Source organism: Amyelois transitella, chromosome 11, assembly GCF_032362555.1.
Source record: "Amyelois transitella isolate CPQ chromosome 11, ilAmyTran1.1, whole genome shotgun sequence".
NCBI classification, from domain to species: Eukaryota; Metazoa; Arthropoda; class Insecta; order Lepidoptera; family Pyralidae; genus Amyelois; species Amyelois transitella.
In genome coordinates, this window is record NC_083514.1 from 8,909,820 (window position 1) to 8,933,109 (window position 23,290).

At 35.0% G+C, this 23,290-nt stretch overlaps 1 protein-coding gene across 1 annotated transcript in view; it reads left to right on the plus strand.

Annotated features, from left to right (window-relative positions):
• Window positions 1-280: 280 nt before the first annotated feature.
• LOC106136704 (SUMO-activating enzyme subunit 2) overlaps window positions 281-23,290 on the plus strand; it is a 283,092-nt gene continuing 260,082 nt past the window's right edge. The window contains exon 1 of the mRNA XM_060946562.1: window positions 281-290. The gene's annotated coding sequence lies outside the window, so the exon portion shown is untranslated. The remainder of the gene's footprint in view (window positions 291-23,290) is intronic.

The following is a 23,290-nucleotide window of genomic DNA, read 5'->3' on the forward strand; positions in this document are numbered from 1 at the left end:
AATTTTATTTTAAGAAATTAAGTCTTCTGGAATGCTTATTGTGAACCGACCGTCGTTCAATTTAGATTATTATATACGTATTCCGAATCGTCTATATCCAGTATAGACTATCAAATTTGATTTTAAAACAAAAACAATGATATTACTGCAAAGCAGGTATTTACATCAATACATTTAGCAGACGTCCTTATGCAATGGTTGTTTTGTACAATATTCGACTACTACCCATGGTTTTACGAGGCTTCAAGCTATAGGAGCCGGCTTTGGAGAAGTGCGCTGAGTTTGCGTTTGCATTCACTAACCTCTTTTTACACACATACATACACATAATCACGTCTATGTTCCTTGCGGGGTAGACAGAGCCAACGTTTTAACTCCCTACAAAATCTCTTTACTGTCCCTTTAGTTCTACATTACTCGCCCACTATTCTAAGAGGGGCTTATACACATTACGGTTCGTGTAAACATGTCATCACTGGCCGGTTTGTTCAGTTAAAAAAAGAAAATAAAACAGATATAATAAATAAGCCATGTTCTTTTCTTATTAACATTTTTTACCATAAGTTATAGCGGTAATATTCATGTGCCTTGAATACTGTGTGCCTTTTTGTAATTTAAAAAAACAACATTACACATACAGATTTCATTCCGGAGTACGGAATGTGCAAACGGAATTTTGTTCGTTTATTTTATAACTTTGTTTTCGTTTGAGTTTCTACGTGATATATTATTGGGATTGGAAAAAAGAAAGTCTTAACGACTTTGTTTCTGGCCTTTTACGTCCATGGAAAAGAGATGGAGTGGTTCTTTTATACTTTTACGGAAACCAATTATCACTAGTATTATAAATGCGAAAGTTTGTTTATTTATATTCTCTTTACGCGTTATCTACTGAACCATTCTTCTTGAAATTTCGTATAATTATAATTAAGAATCTAAGGAAGAACAAAGGGTACCACCTTTTATCCCGGTAAATACTGAAGTTCTTGTAGAATTTGCGAAAAAAGTGTATTATTTTTATTATTTTGGTGTCACTACACTCACGCGGGCAGACCTGTATTTATTTGTAAGTGGCGATAATTTCGCACAAGCTGACCAGAATTCTTTTGTAGTCGGTTCACGAAGGCGCAGCCGCCGGTAAATGCTAGTCTTTAATAATTCGTAAACGTAGAATGTACGAATATAAAGCCGTGAGTTATGACTTCATTTTGGAAATATGTTCTTTTATCGTACATTTCATTTTTAGCGCGCGCAAAATATGAAAATGTATATTTGCATTCAAGAATATTTTATTGTGCATAAAGTAATCTATTTAAGATCATATTTTAAGCTCAAACGTTTTAATATTAAGAAAATGTAGTGCAATTGGGAGATGAAGATGACCGTTCAATCTTTAAGGGACTGGTGACTCTGTCAATCCCGAGAGGTTATAGCGATAGATGTAGGTAAAAATGAATATTTTTCGCATTGGGGATCTTTCCTATTTTTAGGTATTGAATTCTTCTAAAATCGTCTAGTGGCAGTGTTAGTACGGTTAAGACGTATAAGAACAAGCTCGTAGATGTATATATTGATGTATATATTTAGCTGGTAGCCTTGTTTTACTAAACCAGCCAAACCATTGGAAGTAAACAGATCAGGAGTGCAATTTTGCAATGAGTGACTCACTCAAAAACGGCGACGCATGTAAATCATTTGATACGAAATTATACGAAAATTAATTTTTATTCGATATGATTATCTGATACAGTGATAAAATTTTTACCTCTGAGATATAATAATAAATAAATATCACTGGTTCGATGTGAGGTCAGGTCAGTATGAAAAATTTTTCGAATTTGGTTCGTTAAAATAGGTATGCAAGGATTGTGGAAAAGCGTAATATCTTCCTACCCCTCCGGGAAAGAAGCGTGTGAATGATGTAATGAAAAATATTTTTATATAAAATTAATTTTGTGCCGTGTAGTTTCTGACACTCGAATCACGAATAGAACCACTCCATATCTTTCCTATGGATATCGCAAAATACAACTTAGAGAAAGGCTTATAAACTTGGGATTCCTTTTGTTGGCGATGGGCTAACAACCTGTCACTATTTTAATCTCAATTCCATCATAAAGCCATATTGCTGAACGTGGTCTTTCTGTCTTTTCAAGACTCTTGACTGCCCCGTCTCTGTCTACCCCGCAAGTCGTGACTATATGTATGTATGTATTTATGTCAAATTGATTTTAAAAAAGGGAGACTCAGTATGTCTTCGACTATCATAATTAATAATAATAATTAATTCAAATTTATATAAATAATAATTAATTTAAAGCTATAACGACTTAAATTCGTATTCTAATTAGAATAGGACTCCTTTATAAAACATACATGCTGTGCGGTTGGTGGGAGTAGCTTGTAACCGCTACACGAGTTTGTGCTATGAGCTAACACAATAGTTGGCAATCTCCTACAGGTTATGTTGGACTTAGTGTTAAAGTTTGATAAGAACTAAAGACTGTACGATCAAGTTATCATACTCGTACTAACATACTTGGTATTTTCTCTTTCATTTGCAAATCATATGGGACAAATTACACAGATTGAGTTAGTCTCGAAGTAAGTTCGAGACTTGTGTTACGAGATAACTAACTCAACGATACTATATTTTATAATAAATACTTATATAGGTAAATATTGAATCAAATAATTTAAGTGCCGTGTGGTTCCCGGCACCAATACAAAAAAGAATAGGACCACTCCATCTCTTTCCCATGGATGTCGTAAAAGGCAACTAAAGGATAGGCTTACAAACATGGGATTCTTTTTTAGGCGATGGGCTAGCAACCTGTCACTATTTGAATCTCAATTCTATCATTAAGCCAAATAGCTGAACGTGGCCATTCAGTCCTTTCAAGACTGTTGATTCTGTCTACCCCGCAAGGGATATAGACGTGAACATATGTATGTATGTATGTATAATTTAAACCTGTCGCTATTTGAATCTCATTTCCATCAATGAGCTGAACGTTGTCTCAAGGCTATAGACCATGTCCACACCGTAAGGAATAAAGACATGATAAACTAGCTATGTATGTATCAAAGAAAACAAGATTCGTATATTAAGAGTATCTTTCCACGCAGTATATAAAAATATTTGCGGATAAAAAAAAGTTTTACCAATAAACTACTATTTTGATTAACTTTGTCAATAAGGTAAAATCTGAACCGGATCAGGATAGTATTGAAATATGTTGTCAAAGGCACCTCGGAATGCTACCTATTGACGGAGATGAAATCCTTGCAAGATAAAGGAAAGGCCAAGTAAGGGAATCAATAAATCTCATGTGAGCTGAAAGGGACACGGTCAATACAAAATGGCGAAAGTTCGTGATAAGAAAACGTATCATTTGAATTTAATTTAAGAACGTTTTTCAATAGTGTTGAGTACCTTATATATTGTAGTATATATTTAGGGTTCTTTTAAACGTTAAAGACTTTTCGGCAGGAAGGTAAGTGTACGTAGGCGTTTGACCTCAATCTGACTTTATTGTAGAAACAATTTTGATACAATGAGCGGACATACGAGACATGAATTATCTAATATTCTACCTTAGGGTTAGGTTGAGAAATTAATAATAAGATGGTAAGCATGATATTAGACTGAAATAAGGTATATTGGTTACATAACATCAGAACGTGTACTAGAATATCAAACGTGTAATACAATAGTGTCGGTAACATCTTACTCACCATGAGGTAGACAGACGCAAGCTCGATCAATGCCTAATGGCTCTTGCCTTGAAAAATCTATTATTTGTATCATTCTTATACATAAGGTTTAATTAATACCCTAGATTATTCAAATTTTCAAGATTGTACCTAACAAATAATGAAAAAAAAAACAAACATTGGTATTTTTTTGTTTTTTGTTATTGGTAACATTTTCTTACAGCAGCATTCCCACGATTCAAAATTTGTATTTATTATTATAGGTTACTTCATATCGCTTAATAATTGTCAAATCTTTTGGTTTCACAACATTAGTTGACGTCGAATAAATTACTTAAAACTAAGTTTACTGCCGCTTCCAAGGCGTCAGTTCAGAAGAAGCGGAAACAAACTGCACTGCAACATTTTCTTCTTCTCATTTATTTTTTTAGTTACTGTACGTTTGTGCATTATTATTTATTTATTGAAAAGTATATTAAATATTAAGGTGAACATTATGCTAATCGCATTCTCTATCAGAACACCTTTAGCAAATAGCAAACATAATTTAATCAGGTGACAAATCGGGATGCAGAAAATTATAATTAATACGTTAAATGATCTACAATCTCAGTCAAATATTTACAAAAAAGACACGTAAATATCTATACTAAGAATGGAAGGTTAAGGAGGTCGTTGAATTCTGTAACATATTTTTAATTTTTACTTAAAAATAAATTTTGCCGCGAGAGGTGCTATAAATAAAAGTTTATTTCTATATCGTATCGTTTAAAATATAATCTATGTATGTGTTTTTTTGAAATAGGCTGGAGTATTTGTGTCTCTCTCTGACCTTGGAGTCCTTTTATGCTGAGAAAGAGACGTAAAGTTTTACTTAAATAAAGAAGAAGAGAAGCTTCGGGCACTCGCTTTGCTGTCTTATCATGGAAGATTGTACTATGTAGCTTGTGTAGTCCTATTCCTAATTGCCCGGAACCACACTTTACATACATACATACATATAGTCACGTCTATATCCCTTACGGGGTAGACAGAGCCAATAGTCCCGAAAAGACTGAATGACCACGTTCAGCTGCTCGGCTTAATGATGGAATTGAGATCCAAATAGTGACAGGTTGCTAGCCCATCGCCTAATAAAAGGATCGCAATTTTATAAACCTATCCCTAAGTCGCCTTTTACGACATCCATGGGAAAGAGATGGAGTGGTCCTATTCTTTTTTGTATTGGTGCCGGGAACCACACGGCACCATTTAATTATTAATAGTTACTAATTACTCTTAAAGATTATTTACCTTTACTTTAATTCCAGAAGGTCCATACATCCATATAATCACGTCTATATCCCTTGCGGTGTAGACAGAGCTAGCAGACTTAAAAGATATTATATAGTATAGATAGAGAGGCTACGATTAGCTGTTACGCTCAATGATAGAATTGAGATTCAAATAGTGATAGGTTGCTAGCCTACTCCTATGAGAAGAATCCCAAGTTTATAATCATATCCCTTAGTCGCCTTCTTTGACATCCATGGGAAAGATATGGAGTGGTCCTATTCTTTTTTATATTGGTGCCGTGAACCACACGGCTATTCCAGAAGGTAAATTTTCTTATTATGTCAAAATTAAACCAAATCGACCAAGCAGTTTTTAATGTCAGTACATACCTACATAAACCTTAAATAAAACAAATTTTCAATTCAGTACCAAAAATTTACACAACACAAATGTTCTCCGCATATTATAGAGTAAGATCCCAGAGCCGTAAGACACAACTTATTTTCTAAAGAATGGATCTTTCGATTCTCAGTAGTCTTTCATGTACTTTTAATACCTGCATGTTTGTGAGACTTGCCCGGTGACACCTGCGCAGGTACCAGGCGAGAAAGGTAACTAAAAATCACAGTTACTTAACTTAAATTTTTATGACTGATTTTTATATATATTTTATAGACTATTACTCTGAAGTCATATCAGAGAAGTCAGACGCTTTCCATGCGCCAGAACTTTTGTCAGACGCTTTAAAGGTTTATCAAAAAAACATACATACATACATACATACATACATACATACATATGGTCACGTCTATATCCCTTGCGGGGTAGACAGAGCCAACAGTCTTGAAAAGATTGAATGGCCACGTTCAGCTATTTGGCTTAATAATAGAATTGAGATTCCAATAGTGACAGGTTGCTAGCCCATCGCCTAAAAAAGAATCCTAAGTTTGTAAGCCTGTCCCTTAGTCGCCTTTTACGACATCCATGGGAAAGAGATGGAGTGGTCCTATTCTTTTTTGTATTGGTGCCGGGAACTACACGGCACAATTTATCAAAAAAAAAATAACTTAATTTATTTTTAAATGTCTGACTTTTATATATGTTATTCAGATAACTATTACATCAATCTAACTGATGATGAGGACGATGACTTGAGTGGACAGTATAGAGATTTAATAAATGATGAAAATTCAAATGATTATTTTGATGATGAAGATGATAAAGAGACAATAAAATAATTATTCAATTGATTAATCATAATTAATTATTTTTTTATTGAAATTATTATAATAGATATATTTTTTTAAATAAAATAAAAATCATTCTTTTTGAAAGGCTACAAAAAAATTCATTTTCCCCTATTTATAGGTATGCAATATATTATATTATTTTAAAAATGATTAATTATTATTTTAATTATAAATTTCATCGTATTTGAATAGATATGCAAAAATATGAAATTGAAAACAGTAAGTACTTTTCAAATATTAGATATTTTACTCTGACGCGCATGCGCATTGTGCTATCGCGCTCATACTCGAGGCTGAGTAATTCTTGTGTTTAAGGGGTGTTTGGTCATTACAAACTGTCTGACTGATTTAATACAACTTTGTAATAGTTATCTGAATAACATATATAAAAGTCAGACATTTAAAAATAAATTAAGTTAATTTTTTTTTGATAGAGCTTTAAAGCGTCTGACAAAAGTTCTGGCGCATGGAAAGCGTCTGACTTCTCTGATATGACTTCAGAGTAATAGTCTATAAAATATATATAAAAATCAGTCATAAAATTTAAGTTAAGTAACTGTGATTTTTAGTTACCTTTCTCGCCTGGTACCTGCGCAGGTGTCACCGGGCAAGTCTCACAAACATGCAGGTATTAAAAGTACATGAAAGACTACTGAGAATCGAAAGATCCATTCTTTAGAAAATAAGTTGTGTCTTACGGCTCTGGGATCTTGGACTATTATTACTCGTATTAAAGCACGGAAGTATGGATAATATTTGTTCGTCTTCATCAATCACTGTACAGAGATGCGATGACGAGGTATTTTCCATGCCGTCATTATGCGAAATGAACTATAAAGTGGAACCCCCCTTTAAGTGCACTTACTCGTGTACGCAGTACTTTTTTTATAACGCTTTATGTACTACACACAGGTCTGTTACTCGCATTATGCAAGACCGAGAAATGAAACGTTAAGCACGTTTGAGCAAATTGTAAAATTATCTTGGAATTATTCTTTTAGGCTATAGCATTATAACTTGTGACTTTAGTGCATGGAAAAAAACATAGTTTTATGTCATCTTTTTCTCTTCTGTGTGGTTCCCGATACCAATAGAAAAAGAATGGTACAACTTCATCTCTGTCCCATTGATGTCGTAAAAGGCGACTAAGGGATAAGCTTATAAACTTGGGATTCATCTTATAGGAGATTGGCTAGCAACCTGTCATTATTTAAATCTCAATTCTATCATTGAGCTTAACAGCTGAACGTGGCCTGTCAGTCAGTCTGCTGGCTCTGTCTACCCCGCAAGGGACATTGACATAATTATATGTGTATATGGTTTTAGCTTCAACACAGATCGGAAAAGTAAATTTATTTTATGATATTGGGATTGACCTGTGAATTTCACAATTTCAATTTTCAATTCCGTCATTAAGTCATCTTTTAGTCTTTTAGCGTTCCGTCATCTGCATTGTCATGGCCGGAGCGAATCGAAGCACTAAAGTGGAGCTCCCGTTTTAAGTGCACTTTACTTCTGGAATATATGGAATATGCTTTTTTTTAAACGTTTCCACACATAAGTGCAATAGCGTGGAAAAAAAACATAGTTTTCTTCTGCCTGTCACTATTTGAATCTCAATTCTATCATTAAGCCAAATAGCTGAACGTGGCCATTCAGTTTTTTCAAGACTGTTGGCTCAATCTATCCCTCAAGGGATATAGACGTGACCATATGTATGTATGTATTTTTAATTTCATTTTTTGAATAGTGTTTTGTTGGAAAAGTAAAGACCGTATTTTTTGCAAACTCTTTATTTTATTTATTCCTGCCGCTATTAAGAGGATCTCTGGAACAAGGAGAGCTGCGAGTCTACCGAGCAAAACAAATCCATAACAGTATGTATGTATGTATGTATTAAGTCATTTCGTCATCCCCATTATCATAACTGGGGGGAAATGACCGCTAAAGGGGAACTCCCGTTTTAAGTGCACTTCCTCGTATACGAATATCATATGTATTTATGCCTTTATCAATATGCCTGTTTTTAACGTTTTTGATCGTACTTCATATAAAAGTAAAATATAGTCTGTGCTTGATATTTATTTAATGTACTATAATTTAGTTAATTGTTGATTTATTCATACGATGTTGTAGTACATATTGTCTCCGAATTTCAATTCCATCGTTAAGAAACCCAGCCTAATGAATCCCTCGAACTTTACTCATTGAATTACATAATCACGTCTTTATCCCTTGCGGGGTAGGCAGAGCCAGCAATCTTGAAAAACTTATAGGCCACGTTCAGCTTAATGATAGAATTGAGATTCAAATAGTGGCAAGAAAAATACCAAGTTCATAAGCCAATCCCTTAGTCGCCTTTTACGACATCCAGGCGTGTGCAGACCGGCACCAATATAAAAAGAATAAGATCACTCCATCTCTTTCCCATGGACGTCGTAAAAAGTGACTTAGGGATAGGCTAATAAACTCTGGATTCTTCATTTAGGCGATGGGCTAGCAACCTGTCACTATTTGAATCTTAATTGTATCGTTAGGCCAAACAGCTAACTTGGCCTTTCAGTTTTTCAAGACGGCTCTGTCTACCCCGCAAGGGATATAGATGTGACTGTATGTATGTATGTATGAGCATGTAAAACGTATGTATGTAACATCTATGCCCAGTCTTACTCGCTTAACCTCCCATTGAATATTCTGAGTCGTAACATCACAGTTAAACTGTACTTAAACTCACGTTAAGCGATTTAACGCCCAGTTATATTGTGAGGGTAACTGCTTATTTCTATTTTCGATTCAGTCCACGTTTTCTATATATTTTCTAGCACATGTGCCGTGTGGGGTTGTTAGGGAAGGTGGGTATTGTCTACGCGTAGAATGATAACACTTAAATGGGTGATTTTCTTTGTCTGCCGCTTTCAATAAGCGTGTATATTGAGCATCGAAACAAATAAAAAAAAAATAAAGAATTAAAATATATTGTGCTGTGTGGTTCTCGGCACCAATATAAAAAAAATAAGATCTCTCCATTTGTTTCCCATGGATGTCGTTAAAAGCGGCTAAGGGATAGGCTTATAATCTTGCGATCCATTTTCTAGGCGACGGGCTAGCAACCTGTCACTATTTTAATCTCAATTCTATTATTAAGCCAAACACATGTGGTCTATCAGACTTATCAACACAGTTGGCTCTGTCTACCTTGCAAAGGATATACACGTGACTCTATGTATGTTTGTATGTAGAAAAAAGAATAGGACCACTCCATCTCTTTCCCATGGATGTCGTAAAAGGCGACTAAGGGATAGGCTTATAAAATTGCGATCCTTGTTTTAGGCGATGGGCTAGCAACCTGTCACTATTTGGATCTCAATTCCATCATTAAGCCGAGCAGCTGAACGTGGCCATTCAGTCTTTTTGGAACTATTGGCTCTGTCTACCCCGTAAGGGATATACACGTGACTCTATGTATATTTGTATGTAGAAGTTAAAACATACACGTGATATTTTTATGTTAGAGTGGTCTAATCCGTAAGGTGCCAGGTTAAAATCTCACCTAGGCCAACCAATAACTATTTTCGAAGTTATGTACATTAGTTTGAATACTAACCGATGCTCTAACGGCGAGGGAAAACATCGTGAGTTAACCTGTACATTCAGGCAACTGTGTAACGATGATTGATCCAATACGGGTCAGGTTTCCATGCAAAGATTGCGGAGGTCAGACGGGAGTCGGTTCATGTAAAAACCTGACTCACCCAATCCAGGATCCATGCTCTAAAGCATTTAAGGAGTATTTTTTTAATTTTACAGGGTAGGCAGAACAGTAACGAAATATCTCGAAGGTCACGTTTATCTGGATGACTTAATCATGGAATTGAGATTCAAATGGTGACAAGAAATATATAAAATTAAACGCTAGAAGCATTTATCAAACACTAGCTGTGCCTACGTCCGCGTGGAATAGTTATTTTGGGCATCATTGAAGCTCTCAAGTATGAATAATTTTCCCCGTTTTTTTTTCTTCACATTTTCCATTATTTCTTTGCTCCTTACAATTCCAAAAGAATTTTTCAATTCGAACCGAGTAGTTCCTGAGATAAGCGGGTTCAAACAAACAAACTCTTCAGCTTTATATTATTAGTATAGATTTAATTCTTCAGTGGGTATAATGAGTCTAATTACCCTGATCATCTGTTTCGGAATTCATTGCTGATTTGCAAGCCTAATAAACAGAGCTTTTGTACACAGAGCAATTAGTATGCAACAATGTGGATCATATACGTAGTGTGATCATGTCATTAAACACTCACGAAAATGTTATAATTTCGGCGAGTTTGTCTGATCCACATGTAACTTATCACTAATTAAATCTCAATAGCTGTATGTGAACATAGCTTTTTCAAAAGCCTGTTGGCTCTGTCTACCCTGTAAGGAATAATAACGTGATTACATTGTGTAAATTTTACGCACCCCTCATTTTTGCGTCGGGGGTTCAGAAGAACCTGTTTGAAGCAACAAACAAATATATTCTTAGACAAACCAAATATTGCTGTAAAACAAAACCCTATTTCTCACCAAATAAATGTATGACATTAATTTAGTTAAAAATATAACATTTATTCAGTTCACAACTAACATTATCTACTTCAGTATTTCATTACGATACGAGCTAAAATTTCAACACCCTATTCTCTTAGTACACAATATTAACACGAAATCCAATTCCAAGAAGAATTAGTAGTTTAGTAAACATTCCATTTACGCGCTCGAAATAGGGGCCCGAGTCTTGTTCACAATTGCTTAGAATTAATTTTGAAGGAAAATATTGTTTTAATAATGGAAAAATTTAGATCAAATTACACCATCATCTTTTCGTTTTCGTTCGTCTTCTCTTAAGAAGCCCCTTAGTCGTTACGTGATCACGGTAACACATTTAGACACTTAAGGTTTCCTCACGATGATTCCCTTACAGATAAAGGATCGGTTATTATCCAAGAAAAACACACACACACACACAGACATGGTCACATCTATGTCCCTTGCGGGGTAGACAGAGCCAACAGTCTTGAAAAGACTGAATGGCCACGTTCAGCTATTTGGCTTAATGATAGAATTGAGATTCAAATAATGACAGGTTGCTAGCCCATCGCCTAAAAAGAATCCCAAGTTTGTAAGCCTATCCCTTAGTCGCCTTTTACGACATCCATGCGAAAGAGCATTTTACTTCATTTTCATAACTCTCTTGTCATAAATATATGCTAATAGAATGATTTTAATATTTACTACATCAGGCACCCCACGCTTTTTACTCAGATTTAAATTGTTTTGTTTATAAATTTAATTTTGTTATAATTTTAATCGGAGGTAATTGACTATAACTGATTGTTCGACTTGCTACTACTGTTTTATAATTCCTTTGTCATTAATTTTTATTTTCTATTTTTTAGTTTGATTAGCAATAAAAGCGTAGTTTTTTAGTTTTTTTTAAACTATTATTTATTTCTTTTAAAGGGGCTGTTGATTACGAGACTTGAACCCCATGTTTCTCTAAATTACTTGAGCTTCTTGCAGCCACTACTTGTGTTAATGGAAAGCGGTGTTAAGGGTTGGTGTTAATCTTATTTCAAGCGAAAACTGAGCTGGTAATATGGGGAAAACTAATCGGCGTACATTTTTAGTAAATAGTGAATGGAATAATCACCTAATGCGGCTTTTACCGTGATCCAATATGGGTTAAGTTCCACGTAATGTTTGCGGAGGTCAGTCGGGAGGCGCTCTGTTGAAAAACTTGACTCAAAGGCTCACCACAGGCTTCTTCCACAGATGTAAAAATGTTATGTAAATGCCGGGAATGTTGTGTAAAAGCCAATTTTAAATAATTATTACTATAGCCTTATTCTACCAGGCTATAGTAATAATTATTTAAAATTGGCTTATTCAAGAAAAACGTTTTTATATACTTATTGAATCATTTGCCCATTTTCTTATTTGGGAAACATACAATTGTACTAACTCTGTAACAATAAACACATTATAATACATAAAGTTTCTACTAGAAAAATGTACATAGCACTGAAATATTACTAAATGTCACCTTAGCGAGGAAGTCCTTCACAAATATCTATCGAACAAGACGTCACACAGTAAAATAACGTTTTATTTCAATGAAAATCTTTTTCAATTTCTAAGTTATCCTGTTTGATAATGCGATGAAATACTTTAAAAACAAGCCCGTAAAAAGAGTAAGTATTATGTATAAACTGATTAAGAAATCTGTGAGATTATATAAAGGCTGCCTTAACTCACTTACCTGTTTTGATTAGCTCACTAACTTTACTCTTAAGATGAAAACTTTGAAAATATGGTTTCATCAAAGCGGCTTTCCGGCTAATGATATTAAATTACTTCCTACAATTAATGACTAAGTATTTTCGTAATGATTTTGTCTTTAATACCTTTCAACTTCTAAGGTAACTTTGATAATTCACCTTATTTCAAGATTGAATTACGAATTATAATTTAGTTGAAATTATAGTCTGTTACAAAGTTGATTTCTCTACTTATTTATATTAATTATAACTTAATTTATTTTTATTACTTACATATTTTAATAACTAACTCTAACTGAATAGTATACATTTAATCATAATACTATGTAACTACATATCTGATAAAAAAAAATTCACACAAAAAGTATAATTTCTTAATCAACCAAAACAATAGTCTGAATAAAATCCGAATTATCAATCAATCAAAGTTTAAATTAAGTTTGTTATTTCTATTAAAAATATAAAATAAAAAGTTTGTGTATAAAGGCTTAAATACGAAAATAATTGAGGATTTTACTCCAGAATAATTAATTAACTAGTTATACCGACTTGTATGGCCTCAAATAATTAGGCACGTGGATAATTCACCTAATTCACTGGAGATCGGATTTCTATAAAACTCTTTAAAGGAACCTAAAGTTGCACAATAGGGTTAATAAGCGCTACCAGCCTTACAATAGTGTTTATTTAATCTTATATAGAACCAAATGCTTGAAGTTATACAAAACTCTCTTGCATTACCTTAAGTCAAATAGGAGTATAATTTTTCGCTATAACAGATCCTATAGCGTCTATTGTTACTTTTTTGTGACTAAAGGTAAAGTAATAGCGCTTAAGGTCACTACTGTATTTCTTATATTGACTACTTGTTTTTGACAATGGCGTCGCAACCAAAATAAACAAAAATTGTTGTAAATACGTGGAAAAGTTTTCAGTAAATAGACAACATACATCGGGCGCTCGAATTATTTGCCAATAAATATGTAACATATTCACAGTGTACTTCCCTTCGCAGCAAAAATATGCTTCCTTTCGCACCATACAATATCACTTTTTTTTGTTTAATATAAAAATCATTAGTCTTAAACTTATAGCCATTGAAAATAAAATTATTTATTATTAGATCACAAAATTAGTTTAATTATCTTGAATAGCGTTCAGACCGTTACAAAACACCTATTTACCTCCCTTTTAGCGCTTGAAAATATAACCCAACAAACATTTAGGCGACGATTAGAGCTTATTTTGTTACTTAGTGGGCTACAAAGGCATTGCAGTAGCAACACTTATGACTATTGGCGATAAAGTGGCGTACCAAGTAACGTATATCACTCCTACTTATAATACAGAGTTACAAGCGCGACAATTAGGCGAGCTTAAAGGTTATGGATGTATTATGGCAAATCTTAACACTGTTGTACATGCACAGCATTTTGTGTTATAGCTTTAAGTGAATCTTAGAACTCTAAGATCTAAATAAGAATAAGAATTAGCTACTACCTCCAAAAGTGCTATGCAGGTGATAATAAACTCTTTACAAGAACCTAAAGTTGCACAATAGCGTTAATAAGCGCTACCAGCCTTACAATAGTGTTTATTTAATCTTATATAGAACCAAATGCTTGAAGTTATACAAAACTCTCTTGCATTACCTTAAGTCAAATAGGAGTATAATTTTTCGCTATAACAGATCCTATAGCGTCTATTGTTACTTTTTTGTGACTAAAGGTAAAGTAATAGCGCTTAAGGTCACTACTGTATTTCTTATATTGACTACTTGTTTTTGACAATGGCGTCGCAACCAAAATAAACAAAAATTGTTGTAAATACGTGGAAAAGTTTTCAGTAAATAGACAACATACATCGGGCGCTCGAATTATTTGCCAATAAATATGTAACATATTCACAGTGTACTTCCCTTCGCAGCAAAAATATGCTTCCTTTCTCACCATACAATATCACTTTTTTTTGTTTAATATAAAAATCATTAGTCGTAAACTTATAGCCATTGAAAATAAAATTATTTATTATTAGATCACAAAATTAGTTTAATTATCTTGAATAGCGTTCAGACCGTTACAAAACACCTATTTACCTCCCTTTTAGCGCTTGAAAATATAATTAACGCCTTTGTATCTCTACTGTACCGCTTAAGGAGTCAGTTGACGCTTATTTACCCCTCTTGTATCGCTAAGAGATCCTGTTACCGCTATAATAACTTTCTTATAGCACTAATTGTACCTCTTAGCCAATTACCATAACTCTTGTATACCGTCATTATACAACCTTAAGTAATATAAAAATTGTGCCCAATTCGGGGGTAAAGTAGGGTTAGAGCGCGCTCTAACACTAATTTGTTACACCCATAAACCACTTTAGAATCTAGTTAGCGCTTTTATAGACTTATTATAAATCTTACTTTAGCGCCTAATTGTTACTTGGGAATTAACGCCTTTGTATCTCTACTGTACCGCTTAAGGAGTCAGTTGACGCTTATTTACCCCTCTTGTATCGCTAAGAGATCCTGTTACCGCTATAATAACTTTCTTATAGCACTAATTGTACCTCTTAGCCAATTACCATAACTCTTGTATACCGTCATTATACAACCTTAAGTAATATAAAAATTGTGCCCAATTCGGGGGTAAAGTAGGGTTAGAGCGCGCACTAACACTAATTTGTTACACCCATAAACCACTTTAGAATCTAGTTAGCGCTTTTATAGACTTATTATAAATCTTACTTTAGCGCCTAATTGTTACTTGGGTACTATTTGTTCTCGTACTGACTTCTCTTTCCACGCAGATAGTAAAAGCCGGTTAAGGCAAAAGCTCTTGGTATTCTTCTTAGAGTTGATATACTAGCAACCTGTCACTATTCGAATCTTAATTTTATCAATAAGCCATTGAAAACCTGGTCTTTTAGTCTTTTTGAGACTGTTGGCACTGTCTTCCTCGTAATGAATAATAACGTGATTCGCGCACGCAACGCATCCTCCTGGCGTTAGTACCTTTTGCGTGGCCGCTGGAGGGAGTAGTCATATCCATGACTACGATGGTGGATTAGGGTGTTACTCGAAGCGACTCACATCCATCCTTTGCAACCTTAAGAGGAAGAGGAAGTTAAATTAACGGGATTTTGCGGTAATCGCGAGCGGATCCGGGGGCTACTAATAAAAACTCACCGATAATGATGATGTACCTAAGTAAAAATATAATAATAACATAAATACGTACATATGGTCACGTATATAACCCTTGCGGGTTAGACAGAGCTAACAGTCTTGAAAAGACTGAATGATCACGTTCAGCTATTTGGCTTAACGATAGAATTGAGATTCAACTAGTGACAGATTGCTAGCTCATCGCCTAAAAAAGAATCCCAAGTTTGTAAGCCTATCCCTTAGTCGCCTTTTACGACATCCATGGGAAAGAGATGGAGTGGTCCTTTTCTTTTATTGTATCGGTGCCGGGAACCACACGGCACTATAATAATAAATTTGGAATTATTGATTAACATCTTTTTTATGCCACTGTAAAATGAAAAACAAATGAGAACCGATGGTAATTTTATAACAATTGGAGACGAAAATTGGATTTGGTTACGACCGCCCGAGTTTATTGCCGCCAACTGATGATAATCACGCACTCGCTTTTAAATGAAGCATTGTTTTGCGTAAAACCCCCTCAGATTTACTATTGGTACGAAACCCACAATGTTTAATGAGTTCAGTATTTCATCTCGGTATGACGAAAGTCGAAATTATAAAATTACTAGCTGCGCCCCGGGGATTCGCTCAAAATTCCGGGATAAAAACTATCCTATGTATTTTTCCAGGTTATATTCTATCCGTATAATAAATTTCATCAAAATTTATCAAGTAGATTTTGTGTGAAAGAAAAAACAATACACTCATCTAAAATAAAAATAAAAAATATGATAATTTATTTATTACAACAAAATTTAATCCAACTTCATACAACTAACTTGAATCCCATAATTCTTAGCACAGAGTCAGGTCAACGAACTCTGTCTCGAACAGATTTTAGTTCCGACGTCGGATATTGCTTCTCCATACACGTCAGCTCCATCCGAGACCGAATAGAAATATTAACCTAACTTGTTGTAGCACATGATGCATTTGATATCGTAAACGTAACCAATAATCGGTATCATGTGATATATTAAACATTTCTTGGCCTGATTGACTAAGACGTTCTGCTTAGTCAATCAGCAGGTTGACTAAGCAGATATACAAGGAGAGTGTGGAGGGAAAGGCCGGAGTGGGAAGGCCTAGACGAACGTATCTTGATCTAATTAAGGATATCTTGGCAAAGAATCAGGTCAAGAGTACCCGAAACCGAAATAAGTATGCAGAGATCGTGGTAAGTGGAAAGATGTAGTCTCTGCCTACCCTTCCGGGAGAGAGGCGTGACTTTATGTATGTATGTAACCAATTAATAAAAAAGTGATTAAGTTATTCCGTTTGTAAACGAAAGGGAGGGGGTTCGAATCCCACCTACCTTTTTGTAAAAACAAAAAAAAAAATACCTAAGAGAGGAATTCCCATTTTCCTTTAATTTTGATTGACTTTTACAATCTACACGAGAAGAGAAGTTAAAAATAATTTTCCTTTAAAAACAGAGTAACAAAATTCAGATATTCTGACCTAATAATTAGCTACTAATTATATTACCAGACCTCCCTTTATGTTACCTTAAGTTGATCGTAATCGTAGCTAAACTGCAGTTCCGGAGATTTGAAGAATCAAATTTATATTTTCTTACCACAAGATCACTTATTTAAATAACTAATTAAGGAACTTTATTTACTCGACCTACTAAACTTTATGATTTTTTTTGCGCGTAACAAAACAACAATGCATGAAAGTAAAGCCCTAGGCGACAGCTATTTATTAAATAAATATTTCGCTCAACAAAAGGAGGATTTCCGTATAAATTTCTATCAATTATCTGTCCATCACGTGATTACTTTTCCCTTTTCAAACAAATAGCCAATATTCGCTTTGTTTATCCGAGAATTCAGAGTGCAAAAACCGATAAAAATACATTGACCGAAAGACAATTAGATTATTAATTTACCACTTACGCGCACAAGAAAAGGTCTCATTTTACTTTATCTTTTTTCTATCTTAAGAGGTAATATGTGAAAATTATAACAACGTTTCCGGCATAAGAACAAGAATAAAAACTTTATAGATAATATAACCGCTTTTTAACTTACATACTAACATACATTACATACTTAATCACGCCTCTCTCCCGGAGGGGTAGGCAGAGACCTACCTATTTCCACTTGCCACGATCTCTGCATACTTCCTTCGCTTTATCTTCATCATTTTTAACTTCCTGTACATTTAACAGTGTCTTCAGTTTTAAGACCATTACAATGCATATCATCTTTCGCGCAACATCAAGATTTCTTCGACCTGAACTTTTAGCTAAGTTTATTTATAAAAAAAGATATTGTACACACAATGTTGATACAATAAGCGGACTGCATTATATAACAGTCAACCTTTGGGTTGAGAAATTAAGTGGGTGTTGAATAAAGTAATTGCCATTTATACAGTAAATAAATGTGGCTCCCGGCCCCAAAAAAAAGAATGAACTACTTCATCTCGTTTCCATGGATATCGTTAAAAGCGACTAAGGGATTGGCTTATAAACTTGGAATTCTTCTTTTAGGCGATGGGCTCTCAACCTGTCACTATTTGGATCTCAATTCCATCGTAAAGCTAAACAGCCTACGTGGCCTATCAGTCTTTTCAAGACTGTTGGCTCTGTCTGTCCCGCAAGGGATATAGACGTGAATTATATGTATGTATGTCTAGTCTACTCAAATTATTGGTCTGTGTCCAAACAAGATATAGTTGTCAATCTAACATTCGTTCCTTTTTGCGCTGAAAGGAATAAATTGCGGTTCAGTCAACTGAGTAACCGAAGTAACCGTCAAATGCTTGATACGTTTTGATATGTGAGAAAAATAATTATATCGAATTTAGGGGCATTTTTACTGTGTCGCCCTTACTTCTTAATCATAAAGCTTACAGATCAAGTATACAAACATATATTAACAGTATAAATTTGCATAACTGTAGTTCATTCAGCCTAACAGCTGGAAGTGGCCTGTTAGACTTTCAAGATTGTTGGCTCTGTCTACCTCACAAGGAATATAGACGCGATTATTATTATACATGAACTGTTGTTGATCTTTCGAGAATGTAAATTTTAGGTAAATCTATAGAGGTGCTTTTTGTGTTTTTAAAATAAATTTTTATTTAAGATTATTTATACGTCGACGGAAAAAAAGGGTACGTCCCAGCATAATTTTCCGTGAACACTTCTTTTGCACAGAATGTAAAGAAACATTTAACATGTATTAAAATAGCGATCAATATATCGTCTCGTAGAGATTCGTAGGCGCCTACGAGACTTCTACAATTTTCGTAGATATTAAACATAGAATGAAAATCCAACTCGGGACTGTTAGTTCATTGACAGGAAGGCAGGAACGTCTTGATCAATCAGGCCGAGAAATGTAAATTATATCACATTCATTCGTTCATTCATGAATGACTGTCATATAGTCACGTCTATATCATTTGCGGGGTAGGCAGAGCCAACAGCCTTCAAGAGACTGATAAGCCACGTTCAGCTGTTTAGTTGCTAACCCATCGCCTCAAAGAAGAATCCCAAGTTATAAGCCAATCTCTTAGTAGTAGTAGAAAGAGATGAAGTAGTCCTATTCTTTTTTACATTGGTGCCGGGCACGCCACATGCTTTTATGACTCACTCTTAATCGCCTTAGCAAAGATGCCATTTTTTTACGGATCACGGCATATATCCATCCGTTCTTGCCTGAGCAAACATATCAGAGGCACTACAGAATCGAAGGATTCTTCTAAAAATATTATTTTACTGGATTGGCTACGAATGGCATCCAGCGATCTTTTAAAAACCGTGACAAAAAGCTTTGAAATAACGTTATTTTGACTTGGTAGCCACAATGGGCAAATCTACTTTAATATATGTATATAACTTGTTTTTTTTATTGATACATACATACATATGGTCACGTCTATATCCCTTGTGGGTAAGACAGAGCCAACAGTCTTGAAAAGACTGATAGGCCACGTTCAGCTATTTGGCTTAATGATAGAATTGAGATTCAAATAGTGACAGGTTGCTAGCCCATCGCCTAAAAAAGAATCTCAAGTTTGTAAGCCTATCCCTTAGTCGCCTTTAACGACATCCTTTCCTGCCTTCCTGTCAGTTCATGTTTTTTAATGTAGACAATGTGTATTCGTCCATGATTTAGATTTAAGAGATCTATATTTGTACATTGACGTCCGATGAAAATGCTGCAGTGTAGTTTGTTCCGCCGCTTCTTCTACACATGCGCTTTGGAAGCGGTAGTAGTTATAATTAGATTTAAGTGATGTGACGTCAATAAGTGATACCTTGTATCCAATTTTGAAAATAAATCTATTCTATTCTATTCTATCCATGGGAAAGGGATGGAGTGGTGGACGGGAACCACACGGCACATTTTTATTGATTTAAATAAATATTTCTATTTCTTTTAGATAATGACAAGGTAGACTAATGTATAATTTCCTCGGAGCAAAATATATTTTCATTATTTATGAGGTGATGAACAAGAGGTAAATTCTATTGTTCATTGTTTATATCCGTTTGTAGAAATAGAAACGAGAGTTGCGAATGTTACGAAATTTCCTATTATTTGTAACAAATTGAATCTTTATCACACCGAATTCTCTTGTTATATATAAGTTTTTTGATAGATATATAATGCGTTTGTTATTATTTTGACTTAGCAGATATACAAGGAGAGTGTGGAGGGAAAGGTCGGAGTAGGAAGGCCAAGACGAACGTATCTTGATCAAATTAAGGACGTCCTGGCAAAAGGTCAGGTCAAGAGTACCCGAAACCGCCGAGCTTGCATGTTATGAATACGGATGAAGCGAAGGAAGTATGCAGAGATCGTGGCAAGTGGAAAGATGTAGCCTTTGCCTACCCCTCCGGGAAAGAGGCGTGATTTTATGTATGTATGTATGTTGATTTTATTGTTTCTGAAATTGTTTTTATATCAACTTTTAGTTGAAGATTTTAGTATAGTTGCCTGAATGTGCAGGTTACCTCACGATTTTTCCCTCACCGTAAAAGTATCGTTTACTATTCAAACTAATGTACATAACTTCGAACATAGTCATTGGTACATGGCCGAGGTGGGATTCAAACCTGAGCTTTTTTGCCCCACGCATTTTAACCATTAGGCATCTTACCGATTCGACCGCCGTCTATGAAAGTGCGTAAAAGTGTTTACACATAACTCACCCAATGACCGCTTTTTTAGGCCTTTTCTCGTTCAATATCAATTTGGGACATAAGGAAGTAATATTTTTTTATCACGTCAAAAATTACAATAGTACGCTGTACCAATATTCAGTAGCTATTTCATCACAAGGTTATAAATGTAAAATAAAGAGCGAGCAGATGTGAAGTTTGATATTTTTGTGCTGAAAAAAATTTTTTTATAAGTGACTATTATCTCTCTATTTGCCTATTATTGCAAAATAAACATTAAAAAAAAAACAAATAAGTGGTAAAAAAACATTATTTTAAATTAAAATCGTATGTATGTTTACATTGTTAATATTGAAAATGAGGCATTTGTTTTTTAAATATTTATATTATTGTCTATAATTTGGCATCACACAGGCACCACCTCGATCAAACTTTGTCATTTTGATAAAGAGCCAAATTTTGTAGTTTTGAAAAATTTCAGCTTTCCAGCTATCACGGTTTACGCGATATAACCTGGTGACAGACAGACGTACAGACAAACAGCGGAAGCTTAGTAATAGGGTCCCGTTAGGTACAGAACCTTAAAAAAATATCAAGTAACTTTCATTTTACATCCCAAATTTAATTCATAAATACTTAAAAGGAAACCGATTTGATTCTGTAGAATTTCCGTAATTCGTTACAAAAAAGGCCGTCCCATCTCTACGATCTTTAATTTGTTCTATAACGAACGTCAGTATTAGTATACAGGGTGCGAACAAAATTTCCATACAAAACAGCTGAAGCGCTGTAAAAACATTCGGCGACATGCCTCACTCACTGCCGTATGACTTGAACGAAATTAATGAAGAGAAATGAGAGCGCGCTTCGTGTTTTCTGTTCCATAATGTCTGTTTGTTTTAATTTTGCTTGAGCTAACGTAAGTATATACGAGTACCTAGATGTGGAGTTTTGTTGATAAATCTTATCTGATCCAAAATTTAAAAAAAAATCAAATTTTTATTCATTACTAGCTGTGCCTGCGACTTCGTCCGCGTGGAATAGTTATTTTGGGCATCATTGAAGCCCTCAAGGATGCTCCTTCCCCGATTTTTTTCACATTTTCCATTATTTCTTCGCTCCTAATAGTAGACGTTATCCAATCCAAACATATAATAAAACTGTAACTGAACTTTGTCTGTACATTGAAGATATTTAAGAAAAAAAAAAATATAAGGGGTCTTTTTAGGGTCAATAGAAGCCAAAACAATTTTTTTTAGAATTTTTGTCTGTCTGTCTGTCTGTCTGTCCGTCTGTCCGTCTGTCTGTATGTTTGTACGCGCATCACGCAAAATCTACTGAAAGCTATTAATAATTATAATACATAGACTGATAGACAAAACTGTAGTCAAAATCTATACTAATATTATAAAGCTAAAGAGTTTGTTTGAACGCGCTAATCTCAGGAAGTGCTGCTTCGAATTGAAATAATCTTTTCGTGTTGAATAGACCAATTATCGAGGAAGGCTTTAGGCTATATAACATCACGCTGCAACTGTAAGGAGCGAAGAAATAATGGAAAATGTGAAAAAAAAACACGGCGAAAATTATTCACCCTTGAGGGCTGCAATGATGCTCAAAATAACTATTCCACGCGGACGGAGTCGTAGGCACAGCTAGTATAGCCTAAAACCTTCCTCGATAAATGGTCTATTCAACAAAAAAAAAATAATCTTACAAATCGAACCAGTAATTCTTGAGATCAGCACATTCAAACAAACAAACAAACTCTTCTGTTTTATAATATTAGTATAGATAAATCTAAGTGCCTATTTAAACTAAAAAAAATATTGTAATAGAATTATAACCAGAAATATGTACCTACAACTTACAAAAGAAAAAGAAATGAAAATAAAGTTGAGACGCCTGTGCAATACTATCTTGCCGTCGTCGGGTCTTCCCATACTCCCTTAGGGGAGTCGGAGTAGATTGGTGAGGGCTTTTGGCCCTCTTCAATGGCATCATCGCTGCCTACGACTGTAGGCAGGTCGATGGGGCGGCCGTGACGGCCTGGGTCTTCACGACTTCATACACTGGGAGTTCCCATCGGCGGCGGCGTTGTCACTGGTCGACGACGTCTGCCGCAAGGCAGCGAGGGGAGACTTTCACTCGACGGCCCGGAGGGCGGGCGTGGAGCGGCGCGATGCCGCGCAGGTGGCTGTGTGATGACGCGTCCGCCCTCTCGAATATCTAGGTTCTCCCACTTCAGGTCCCTGAGGATCGTCGAGTTCCTCACGTAGCGCGGGGCTCCGACGACTGCTCTGAGACTTTGGTTCTCTTGGGCTCTGAGTCTTCTCCTGTTGGTCTCAGAGCAGAATGCGTACCACGCCGG